Source organism: Monodelphis domestica, chromosome 6 (genome assembly GCF_027887165.1).
Source record: "Monodelphis domestica isolate mMonDom1 chromosome 6, mMonDom1.pri, whole genome shotgun sequence".
NCBI lineage: Eukaryota > Metazoa > Chordata > Mammalia > Didelphimorphia > Didelphidae > Monodelphis > Monodelphis domestica.
The window spans coordinates 151288373-151300877 of record NC_077232.1 but is presented as its reverse complement, the minus strand read 5'-3'; positions in this window follow the sequence as shown (position 1 = coordinate 151300877).

Below are 12505 nucleotides of genomic sequence, written 5' to 3'. Positions count from 1 at the left end.
TTTTATCCTGGCTCCAACGATTTAGCAGGTTGAAGAATAACACATGAAAAAAAAAAGATCATTTAAAAGTGTTGAAATATAAACAAACAGTGATTATATGCTCACTACTTCAGTGTACATTTAAAAATGATGTCCTTTAAATCATTTCTAGAACTACAGGACTCTGTAGTGGTTATACTTCAATAACACAGCTTTCAAGAACATAGACATCACTATACATAATGCTTTATCCAAAAAAAGAATTTGGGAGAGGTTTTGAAATTTGTATTTTAAGAGATATTTTAAAAATCCTGAAAATCAATTGGCTAAATCACCCATTACTTTACTGTTATTTACCACTGGGTTAAATATACTTTACAACTGATAGACATTAACAAGAAACACCATCTGGCTGATAGAAATTTATTGTTATATTCTTTATATATATTTAATATACCTGGAAGAAATTCCTCACAAATTTAGTCCTACTAAGTGACAACAAATTTCACATGAGATTTTACAAATACAAAATATGAAATATATAAAAATATGTTCCTATGTTGAACATTTTAATGGAAATGAGTCTTAAAAATTCAACAGAATTTTTAGCATTGGTAATATGTGAAATGGAGCATTTCGGTAATTAAATATATTCCCACTGCAACTGAAGTTAGAAATCCTGGAAATTCCAGACTGCTTTGATTTTTAAGAACATTTTAATTTGAAATTAAATGGCAGAAGAATAAGACAATTACTCTGCTCAATGATTTCATGGTCCTGTTTTCCCTCATTGTTTCTTGTTGAGTCTCCTACTGTTTATAAAATTGAAAAATCATGCTGAGTTTAATATCCAATGGCCTGCATAAAATTGACTTGCATTTTGCCCTTTTTTGTCTGAACTTTTTGATTGACATCAATGAGAAAGGGAGCCATTATTGTCAATATTTCCATTATATACTATATATATACACTTTTGTTCATTCATGTCATGAGTACACTTTTGTTATTTGGAGGAATAAAATTGGCAAATTTATTGTTCAGAATCACCATTCATGTCATCTTGTTTAACATAGCTTCTTTAGCACTGCTATTATAAATGTAGCTGTGCAAAAAATATCACTTACAACTGAAAATCCATGAATTTTAATATTGTTCTGCATTTAATACATGGATAAATTAGATAATACACATTTCAAAGAAAAGGTAAACTACAAAATATGTAAGTTATTAAAATGCCACTAATAGTTTTAATCAAAATTTCCCAATTCATTAGAAATCATAGGTTATAGAAATGAAAAAGGAATATTAAGTTAAGTGTCTATCTTCTGATAGCCATTAAAAAAGCAATCTAAAGAAACCCTTTGTATATACTTGATGCACAGAAAGATATGACAAAATGCCTCCCAATTTTTGTTCCTAAGAAGCTAAAATGAAAATATAGACACCAAATTCATGATAATGATGACAAGGAAATATTATCACTTCATTTCAAAGTGAATTATAGAGACAACTAAATAATTACTTTTTTTCCTCTCTGCAATCTTTATCATAATTTATTTCATAGTACACAAGATGGATAAATGCAACATTTTTTAATCTGTTCCCAGTTTGGGGGCTAGGTATTCATTTTACGCTCTTAGTTAAAATGTCACTTCTCTGGTTGTCACTAAGAATAATATCTGTTTCCTTGGCTTGATGTTTTAATTCAATTTAACCATTCTACTGTTTGGAAACCATTGAGCAAGGATACCATTTTGAACCAGAAGAAATCACAACTTTTTCAAGTTTTTGGCAGAGAAATGCAATGGAATCTTGGATCCCAGTATCCCCAAAGCAATTAAGTATAAGAGTAGCATGGTAGTGAAGCACATTTTGTGCCACTGTTAGGAAATTAGTCCACATTAAGCAACATTTAACTAATTTAGGATGAATATTCCTATCTAAAAAAAATAGTCCAGAAATATCTTCAATGAAAACAATACATATATCCAATAGTTTCAGAGATAATACAAATGTTTTTGAAACATGCATGGTGATCAAATTAGGAATCATGATTATAAAATTATTAATTGTACCAAATTTTAAGGGGATATTTTAATAACCTTTTAGAATTACTCTTAAGATGATAGTCTAAAGATAGTCATATTAACATGAATGATCTAGCTGGGAAGTCTATTTGTTACTCATAACTCTGAAAAAAAGAATTGAATAGTATATTTTTCATACATCAAAGCATTCCCCAACATGATTTTTATCTTTAATGCATATTTAAATAAGACTTAGGAATATTAATATGTGTGTATTAATCTTCTCAAAATGAATCTGAAGTAAGAACATTATGATATAGTCAAAAAGAATACTGGTATTTGGAATCAGGTAACTTAGGTTCAAATCCCATTATTAATATATGTGTGAACTTAATTCAAAACAATGATTAACCTCTATGTGTTCAATCAAAAATATAAGAAATGTAGCAATTAAATTATATGAATACACAATTATAAAAAGAATTGCAAACTATTAATAATTATATGAATGACATCTCCACAAATGTAAAAAGAAATGCAATCCAAAATCACCTCAAGGTTTTAAATCACATGCAGAAAACTGACAAGAATGACAAAACATGAAAAATCAAGTTGAATGGATCATAGAGAGACAGGCACAATAATACACTGTTGGAGCTTTAAATTATTAGTATTATTTCAAAAAATCATTTAGAATTATGCAAAAAAAGTTTAAAATATAAATACTTTTGACTCAGCTCTTCTAGTGGTGCCTAGAAAAAATTGAAGGTCTTGTTCTTGCCAAAATATTTGAAATAGAAATGCTTTTGTTGTAACAAAAAATAAGAAACAAAGTAGTTTCTTATAAATTGGGGAACAAGTAAGCAATTTTTTGTAAATTAATTGAGGGAAATATTACTATAATGTATATGTACTGAAATTTGCACATATATACATAAATGTGTCTCTCTGTATAGATATATATGTATATATGATAGCATAACATTTATTCAATCTTGAAAAGTGATGTAACTAATAAAAACTTTATAAATGATTAGATAAATCCAATTTTAAAATAATTTTATTAATTTTGATTTCCATTTTATTTTCCAATACATCTCTGATATGACAAGAAATATAATATTTATTTTAAATATGTAATAATGTAAAAAATTCCACAGAACTATTTTGTGGAAATATAGAGAAGAGAAAATTTGATTTGATTTGTAGCCAGAGTTCATAGTCCTCTCTGGATATGCATAGCATTTTTAAAAAATTATGAATCATTTGAAATTATTTTGGATCATTGTACTGCTAAATTTCTCACAGTTGATTATCATTTCGATATCATCATTACTGTATACGTTGTTCTGGTTTTGCTCACTTTGCTTCAGTTTGTATAAATCTTTCCAGAATTTTCTGAAACACTATATTTAGTAATTTTTTCTAGCATAATAGTTTTCTATCACATTCATATACCTTACCCTGTTCAGCCATTCTCCAATTACTGGGCATTCCCTCAATTTCCAAAACTAGCTGCTGTAAATATTTATGTTTGTATGAGTCCTCTTCCTTTTTCTTTGATTTCTTTGGGGTATATACCTAATAATGGTATGGTTGGAGCAAAGGGTATGTATACCATTATTGACTTGTAAGTATAGTTTCCAAATTGTTCTACAGAACTTTTGGACTAGTTTTCAGTTTCACCCATAGTGCATTAGTAAAAGAGAAAGACTGATAAGGACAGAGATGAAAATGTGGAAGTAGGTAATAACTAATAACTATGCATGTAATTAAGTGACTATATTCATAGTCCTTTGAGTATATAAATTAAGCTTGGGTGGGGCAAAGGGTGGGGAGGAGTATTGTCAGTCCTTCATTCTAGTAGCAGGAGTGCTGAGGGGAAAAAAATGATAGGAGGAAAGTATGATTTCTACTCTACACCTGCCTGAATTATCCATATTTTAAATTTTTTCTTAGAAGACTACCTGTTGGAATTTTAATATTAATTTTAAAAATGCATGTAATAAATCCTGTATTAAAGTTGTCTGGCATCCTGTTTGCTACACAAAGGTGTGGGACAATACTGAGAACCACCCATGAAATAGGAGACTTTCTTAGAACAGGACTGGAAAGTCATATCTTGTGCCATTTTTAGAGTTTTGTCTCCAAATGGAAGCACATGTGTGAGTCTTTTCGTAAGCCTATAATGTCTATAAATCCAGGTCCTATCACATAAATTTAATTCACAGATGCGACCCCAGAAGCCACCATCTTCCTAGTCTCCTTACAAATTACTATCTACAATCACTCTCAAATCCAGCCACACTGATGACTGATTTTATTATTCCTTTGAGCACAATCTTCAGCCTAATTTTACTTATGATTTTACCTCATCTAGCATAGCTGCCAAGAATCTAAGTTCAGCCATGAGAAGAACATTTGCTTTTGGAGTTAGAGGAGTTGAATTCAAATTATGCCTCTGACATTTAATACCTCTATAAATTTTGGCAAAGTATCCAGTTATCAAGCATCTCACTTTCCTTAACTGTAAAATCCAGAAGTTGTCTTCTTAGGCCCCTTTCATCTTGTGACTTATAATTATTTATTTACTTCAATGCCATGAGATATTGTTGCATGACTGAAGTTGGGGGAGACATTTAAAGCATGAATGGTCCCAATTGCATCATAAAGTGGAGATCATGTTATCATCATATTCTATATTCTGAATATGATTTATTTATTGTTTTACAATATTATTATTCTTATCAATTTTGCAAATATAGAGAAACCCCGGCTTAAATATATCTCATATTGTGATGTATAAATGATAGAGAAGGTGAAATGCAGACAATCACTTGAAGCCCTTTTTAATTTCCAAACTAAAGTAAAGGAGTCCCAGAAATACCAGTTGACATCCTTGAAATATGAAACGTTTTACTGTTTTGTCAGTGGTTATAGTATGTCCCCTATATTAGGGTCTGTGTTTCTCACTGTGCTCTTCCTCAAGTGAAAATTCACATCTTATTAAAATATAATCTCCATAAGATCAGGGGATAGTTTCCTTTGTGTTTGTTTCTCTGCTAGAGAAATACCCTGGGTCTTGAACTTTTTCTTAAACCAGACTTGTGTTTTTATCACCAAGAAGAAGCACCTGTGAAGCACTTTCTCTACCAATGCAGATTGAAAATTTCTGCCAAGAGTCTCATTTATTTAATTAAGCATAGATCTTCTGATTCCAGGAGGATCTCTCAATCTACCAAAGCTATAGCAGCCTTTCTCAAACAGAGGAGGATATTAATAAATGGTTAAAAAATTATTTCAATTATATTTTTGTTTTTATAACTTTTTCCCACAGACTTGGTCTTGGCTTGATAAGATGCTATATTATATATCAATGATGACTAAAAAGCACAGATATTTTCATTTAAACACTATTTTTATTTTCAAGCCAAATGAATACTAGTTGCAAATATTTTTGCCATGGTTAATAGTAATGCAAATTTGGAGCTATCAGAAGGGAAAAGTTCTTAAATGGATATACATAATTGTCTACTGCCACCTCTAATATTGCCTCCTATCCCAAGTGATTGGAATGTGATATAGACAGATAGCATTTGCTGAAAGACTGAATATATGACAGATATTGGCTTAAGCCCTGAAGGTATGGATATTAGCAAGTAATATAGTCACTATTCTTAAGAATTTTACATTACAATAGAGGATAAAAACCAAAAAGAGGTATCCAGAAAGGGATAGGAACCATGCTAGATTTATATCCCAAATATATAATAAGGAAAAAGACTTGAACAAGAATATTCATAGCTGCACTTTTTGTGATGGCAAAAAATTGGAAAATGAGAGGATGCCCTTCAATTGGGGAATGGCTGAACAAATTGTGGTATATGTTGGTGACGGAATGCTATTGTGCTAAAAGGAATAATAAAGTGGAAGAATTCCATGGAGACTGGAACAACCTCAAGGAATTGATGTAGAGTGAGAGGAGCAGAACCAGGAAAATACTGTACACAGAGACCAATACACTGTGGTACAATCGATTGTAATGGACTTCTCTACTACCAGCAATGCAATGATCCAGGACAATTCTGAGGGATTTATGAGAAAGAACACTATCCACATCAAGAGAAACAATTGTGGGAGCAGAAAACACAGAAGAAAAATAACTACTTGATCACATGGGTTGATGGGGATATGATTGGGGATGTAGACTCTAAATGATCTCTCTAGTACGAATATCAATAATATGGAAATAGGTCTTGATCAAGGACACAGGTACCCAGGGTAATTGTGTGTTGGCTATGGCACGGGTGTGGGAGGAGGGAAGGGAAAGAGCATGATTTATGTAACCATAGAAAACTTTTTCTTAATCAATAAAATAAAATTTTAAAATTAATGAATAAATAAATAAATTTAAAAAAAGAAAATAAAAGAAAGGGTTAGGAGAAGAATGGTCATGTGGAAGGTTAGCAATGAAAAAGGCAGAATATCCCAAAGACAGATCAGGAAAATTGTCAGGGTTCCCCCAAAATTGGCTAGCAAGGGAGTGACAAAAGGGGGACCCAAGCATGAAAGTTTCTCAGGCTAGTAATGAAACAGGTATTGAAAAAGTAAAGCTTTTCATTGCAGATATATGCACAACCATGGAATATACTCAAAATTTTAGTTTTTGTTGGACTTGCCAAAGCTGGAGCTTTTCTGGGAAAAATCTTAAAATTTATCAGAAGTAAAAAGAACACTCGTTCGTTAGAGTTGGAGAAGTTTTAGGTTCAAATTCTCCCTCTAAAATCTAGTATTTTTGTGATAGCAGGCAGATTAGGGTGCCTAAATAAATTCATATTTAAAATCTTACTAGAGCTCACTGAACTAGACTAATCATCATTCCCCTATTTCCTTGCTTTTGTATGGAATCTGCCCAGTGCTGTTGATTTTTCTAGACCCTAGCTTTAGACTGGAGATCCCTGAAAATTGGAACAAGAAGCAAGAAACACATAAAATCCTCTCAATAATAAGTAGTAGCAGGTAAAGGAGGGAAAAGGATTAGACAAAAGCCATTGTGAACTTATAGTTAAAATCTATTACTCAAAAAGCAATAGTCCCAAGCATTTTCAAAAACTCTGCTTTTCAGTTGTGTATTTCCTTCGCTTTTGAGCAGGCATCCCATTATTTTTCTCCACATGGGATAAAGTTAATAATAGTCTGAAACATATGGATAGTTAATTGCACCAAATGGTGGTGGCCGTGATAATCTTAGCAGAATGTCTGTGTGTGTGATTATTAAACAATTTTAGACTTGCTTTTAAATTTCCATTCCTGACTTCGATTAGGGCAGTGAAGAGGCGCATCTAACATCACATGTCCTGTCAGAGAAAAACAAGCAAGGGTAGGTTTGCTCAGAGCTCTTCCTCTCTTCCTAGGAGTTTAAATTGGGGAACTGCTTATTTAGATGTTTTATGAATTAAAATGTCAGAAGAAATGAAATTTTTGATGAAGGTAAAGGTGGGTACAAAAGTTGGAACTGGTAACAGAAGTTCCCTTATGTGACAGGGCTGTAAAATGAGATGTATGGATAATTAAAACATCCTGCCAAACTCATCCTCTCTGGAACGGCCAATACAACAATGACAAGTAACCAAAAAATATGTTTAGTGTGGGTTTATGTGCATATAGATAGATAAGCTATAGGGAGGGTCCTCTAATATATATAGCATGAATGATCAATTAACTAGGTCAAGAATTAGGTCAAATAAATGTATAAGGAGTGATGATTAAGCTGGATTGCCTCTGGAAAACTATACAATCCCTATGAGAATGTAAATTCCTCAAGGCACAGACTGACTTTGGTCTTCTTATCCATTGCACTTAACAGTGACTGGTAAACTGTGATAATAAATAAATGATTATAAATTGTTAATTGTTCAATGGTTTTGATTTCTCTAAGCATCTACCATTAGACAATGGCTTATCTTCTTTATATTAGTATATTTAGAGTAACAATTTATGGCTTTTGAAAATTCCAGGTTCTAAAGGACAAGAGTGGATTTGTTGCAATATATTACTGATGAAGATATGAACAGGAGAAGCAACGTAAAATTTATCATTGAAGAGACATATTATTGGAAAAGAAATTGGGGTAATTCAAAAGCAAGAATGAAAACCAATTAACAATCAAGCTGCTCTTCAGAATATGAGGAGATTAAGAAAGAGACTATATAATTATTGAGTTATTTTACCAATTATATGCCAATAAATTTGATATTCTAAGTTATTCAGATGAATATTTATCAAAATAGAAGTTGCCAAGATTAACAGAAGTGGGATACTTAATACAATTGTACAAAAAGAAATTGAACAAGCGATCAATAAACTCTCTAAGAAAAAATCCCAAAGGTCAAATAGATTCACAATTGAATTCTACCAAACATTTAAAAAATAATTAATCCTAAAACTATATAAACTCTTTAGGGGAAAAGGAAGTGAACGAATTCTATCAAATTCCTTTTGTGATACAAATATAGTGCTGATACCTAAACCAGTGGAGAAAATTAATATTGATTGGTAACCATTTTTTGTCTCACCCCCCCAAAATCCTTTTTATTTTACAGTTAAACATTGTTTGATTTTAGACTAAAGCTTGTAACTGATTTCTTCCCCAAGGATGAGGCAGAATAGAGACAATTTCTTTATTTTATATGTAAATAAGATGTCTCTTGGGTAGGAAAGTAATTAAATGAGCTAAGCAGAGCAATGTGGGGAAGGAGCATGTGTGTTGTACCGACATTCTAAATACCCTATGGTTACTCCCAGCATCCAAAAGACCTGCCTCTTGCCCTGATCTACGTCCTAGTCCTCCAATCAGAGGCTCAGGACAAGACATTACAGAGAGCATAAAGTGGTAGAGGGAATGGGAACTACATTTCTTTTTCCTGGAACCACAGATACAGGAGGCATGAGATCTGACTTTGGGCTTCCTCAGATGCTTTTTATACAAACGTAGATGGCTGGGTGGCTCCAGGCTCTCATTCTTCCAGTTAGCCAGCCTAGCAACTTATGCTTCCCTCTCTCTCTTTATCTAGCCCACTTTTTTGCTATTTAATAAAGAGTTATAAAATTAAGATAAGGTCTCCAGGGAATTTTACACATAAGAACAAAAACAAAGAAAACTATAGACCAATTTCATTTATGAATATTAATGTGAAAAAATTTAAGTAAAATGCTAGCAAAAACATTAGAGCAATATACCAAAAGGATAATTCACTATGACCACATGAATTTTAAACCAGCAATGCAGGACATGTTCAATATTAGGAAAACTAATAGTAAATTTGACCATATCAATAACAAAACAAATAGAATTCATGTTTATCTTAATTGATGCAGAAAAAGCTTTTGACTAAATATAATATTTATTCCTATTTAAAAAAAAACCTAGAGAGCATAGTAATGAATGGAGTTTTCCTAAAAATAGTAAGTAGTATCTACCTAAAACCATCAAAAAATATAATCTGTGATGGGGACAAACTGGAAGTCTTCCCAATAAGATCAGGGGGATGAAACAATGAGGTCTATAATCACCTATATTATTAAGTAAAATTAAGAATTAGAATAGATAATAGAGAAATAAAATTACCATTCTTTGTAGATAATATGATGGTAAACTTAGAGAATCCTAGAAAATCAACTAAAATTAGTTTAAATAAAGATCTTAGGCAAAGTTGAAAGATATATATATATATATATATATGTATGTATATACATATACACCAATAAAGCCCAGAAGGAAGAAAGAAAAACAAATTTCATTTGAATTAATGGTAAGTAGCATAAAACACTTGAGAGACTATCTACCAAGACAAACCTAGGAACAATATGAACTCAGTTACAATAAACTTTTCATGCAACTAAATTCAAGTCTAAACTAGAAAGTATTAGTTATTCCTGTGTAGGCCCAGCAAAGATAACAAAAATGATAATTTTATCTAAGTAGTCTACTTGTTCAGTGCCATAACAATCAAACTGTGCAAAAATTATTTTATTGAACTGGAAAAATGACAAAATTGATCTGGAAGAACAAAAGGTCAAATATATCAAGGGAATCAATGAAAAAAGTCTGAAGTAAGGTAGCAAAGAAGTAACAGGTTTCAAACTGTATAACAAAGTAATAATGATCAGAACAATCTGGTTGTGGCTAAGAAATAGACTGGTGGACCAGTCAAATAGATTAGGTACACAAAGTCTAGTAATAAATGAGTTAGATTAAAATTAATATCTCCATGTTCTTATTTTTCCATAAAGTTTATTAATAATCACTTGAAATAGAGAAAGCAGATAAGCATAGATTTAAAGTCTCTTTCCTACTCTAAGTCTGGCCACGTGTAGCTCATCCTGCAGGATTTTTCCTCCACCTCACCTGCCAGAGACTGGTGGGGTCCACTCACCCCTTTTCTTTACATTCATGGACGCAGCTGGCTGGCATGCAAAATATGGGATGAACCGGGTTGGCAATCCAGGAGGGGGAGGGGACAAAACTCCCTCTACTATTGTAAATAAAAGATTCTAAGATTTGGGACAAGAATTCACTATTTCCCAAAAAATTGTAGGGAAAATTGGAAAATGGTAAGGCAGAGACTGGGAATAAGCCAATATCTCAAACCATATAGCAAGATAGGGTCAACACACATTCATGAATATCTTTAGTCAATTAGGAAAATATTAAATAGTTTACCTGTCAGACCTATGGATAAGGGAACAATTTAAAACCAAAGAATAAATAGAGAGTATCACAAGATGTAAAATGGTTAATTTTGATAATATACAATTAAAAAGTTTTTTTTTTAAATGAACAGAATCAATGCAATCAAGATTAGAAGGAAAGCTGGGGAAAATTTTTATAGCAAATATCTCTGATGATGGTCTCATTTCTCAAATATATAGAGAACTAAGTCATATTTATTTAAAAAATCATCCTCCAGTTGATAAATGGTCAAAAGATATGAACAGGAAGTTTTCAGTTGAAAAAATTGGAACCATTTATAGTTATATAAAAAAAATGCTCTAAATCACTTGATTAAAGGCAAAGTCAAGATGGTAGTGTAGAGGCACACAAAGCTTGCACTCCTCTGAGAATTCTCTCCAACCAATGCTAAAATAATGTTTCAACATGAATCCTAGAGGGACAGAACATACAAGAGATGGAATGAAGCAATTATCATATAGAGAACAAGTTGGAAAGTCGGCAAAGAGGGTCTGCTTCATTAGGGTGAGAGGGAAGCACAACGTATAGAAGGCCACACCAAGGAGTACCAATAGCAAGGTACTCCCCACCTCTACTACTCTAGGTTCTAAACCTGGGTCCAAACCCATCTTGAGATCTAGAGACCCTGCCTGATCCAATATCAGAGCACCCCACATTTCCATCATGACCTTTATTGGAAAAGAATTTCAGGGATGTTTTACATCAATCTAAAGAAGGTTGTAAACTGCATGTCAGAGGTTCTCCTATAAGTGAAATGCCATCTTAATCACCTCAATGAGGTAAACATGATTATTCATACATACTTTCTTAAAGTAAAGAGTTCTGTTTCATTATTATTATTATCATTAGTAGTAATATTAATATTGTTTTTTACTTGGTTGAATCTTTGCATGATACTTCTTAAGTCATCCCTCTTGAGGATCTCTCTAGGTACACCCTGAGCTTGCATACAGGTCCCTTATAATGCACAAAGTAAAATACTGAGTCTGGAGCCCTCATTGAAGAACCGGTTCTATACTGAAGCCATCAGTCACATGTACTTTGAAGTTGTCATATCATTTAATCTTTTGATCCTGACAATTCACTTAATCATTCTGTGTGATTTCTTTGTGACATAAGAGGTTACCTACTCTCCCTTTTTTTGTGGATATCAGTTTCTCCTCAAAGGTTTCTTCATCTCCTCCACCTTTTGGGTCATGATGACAGTTTTGGGGATGTATTTGCTAGTCCCATCTCCATCCTTACTCTGTCATTTTGTTCACCATGATTTGGTTTCCTCCTTCTTTCTTTTCCTCTACTGGGTTCAAGCCAAGTTCACTAGTGACCTCCCCTTTCTCCTCTTCTCTTCCACTGCCTTTTTCTTTGGTTTTCTGTTCCTCCTCCTCCCATTTAACCATCCACCTCTATATTGATTGGTATGTATTCCTTTCATAGACCCCTTGGAGCCCTGGTTACTTCCTCCCTCACTCCTTCCCTTTTCCTCTTCAGTCTCTTTCTCAGCACAATCCTTAGTGGGCTTCATGACAGTGTCTATATCCTCCAGGGTTGTTTACTTGAGAGAGGTGTCAGCTTTCTTCTTTTACCAGATCTCTTTCATGCTTTCTTCCTTTTTATATTCTCTGGGAACCCCTTTCTCTCCCTCAGTGACTGCAATTTCTTCCTTTTTGTCTTCATCAGCTTTTTCTTTCATTTACTGCACAAGAGATTTCTGCAAGGGAAACTGACATGGAAAGACAGGGCTGCAGGG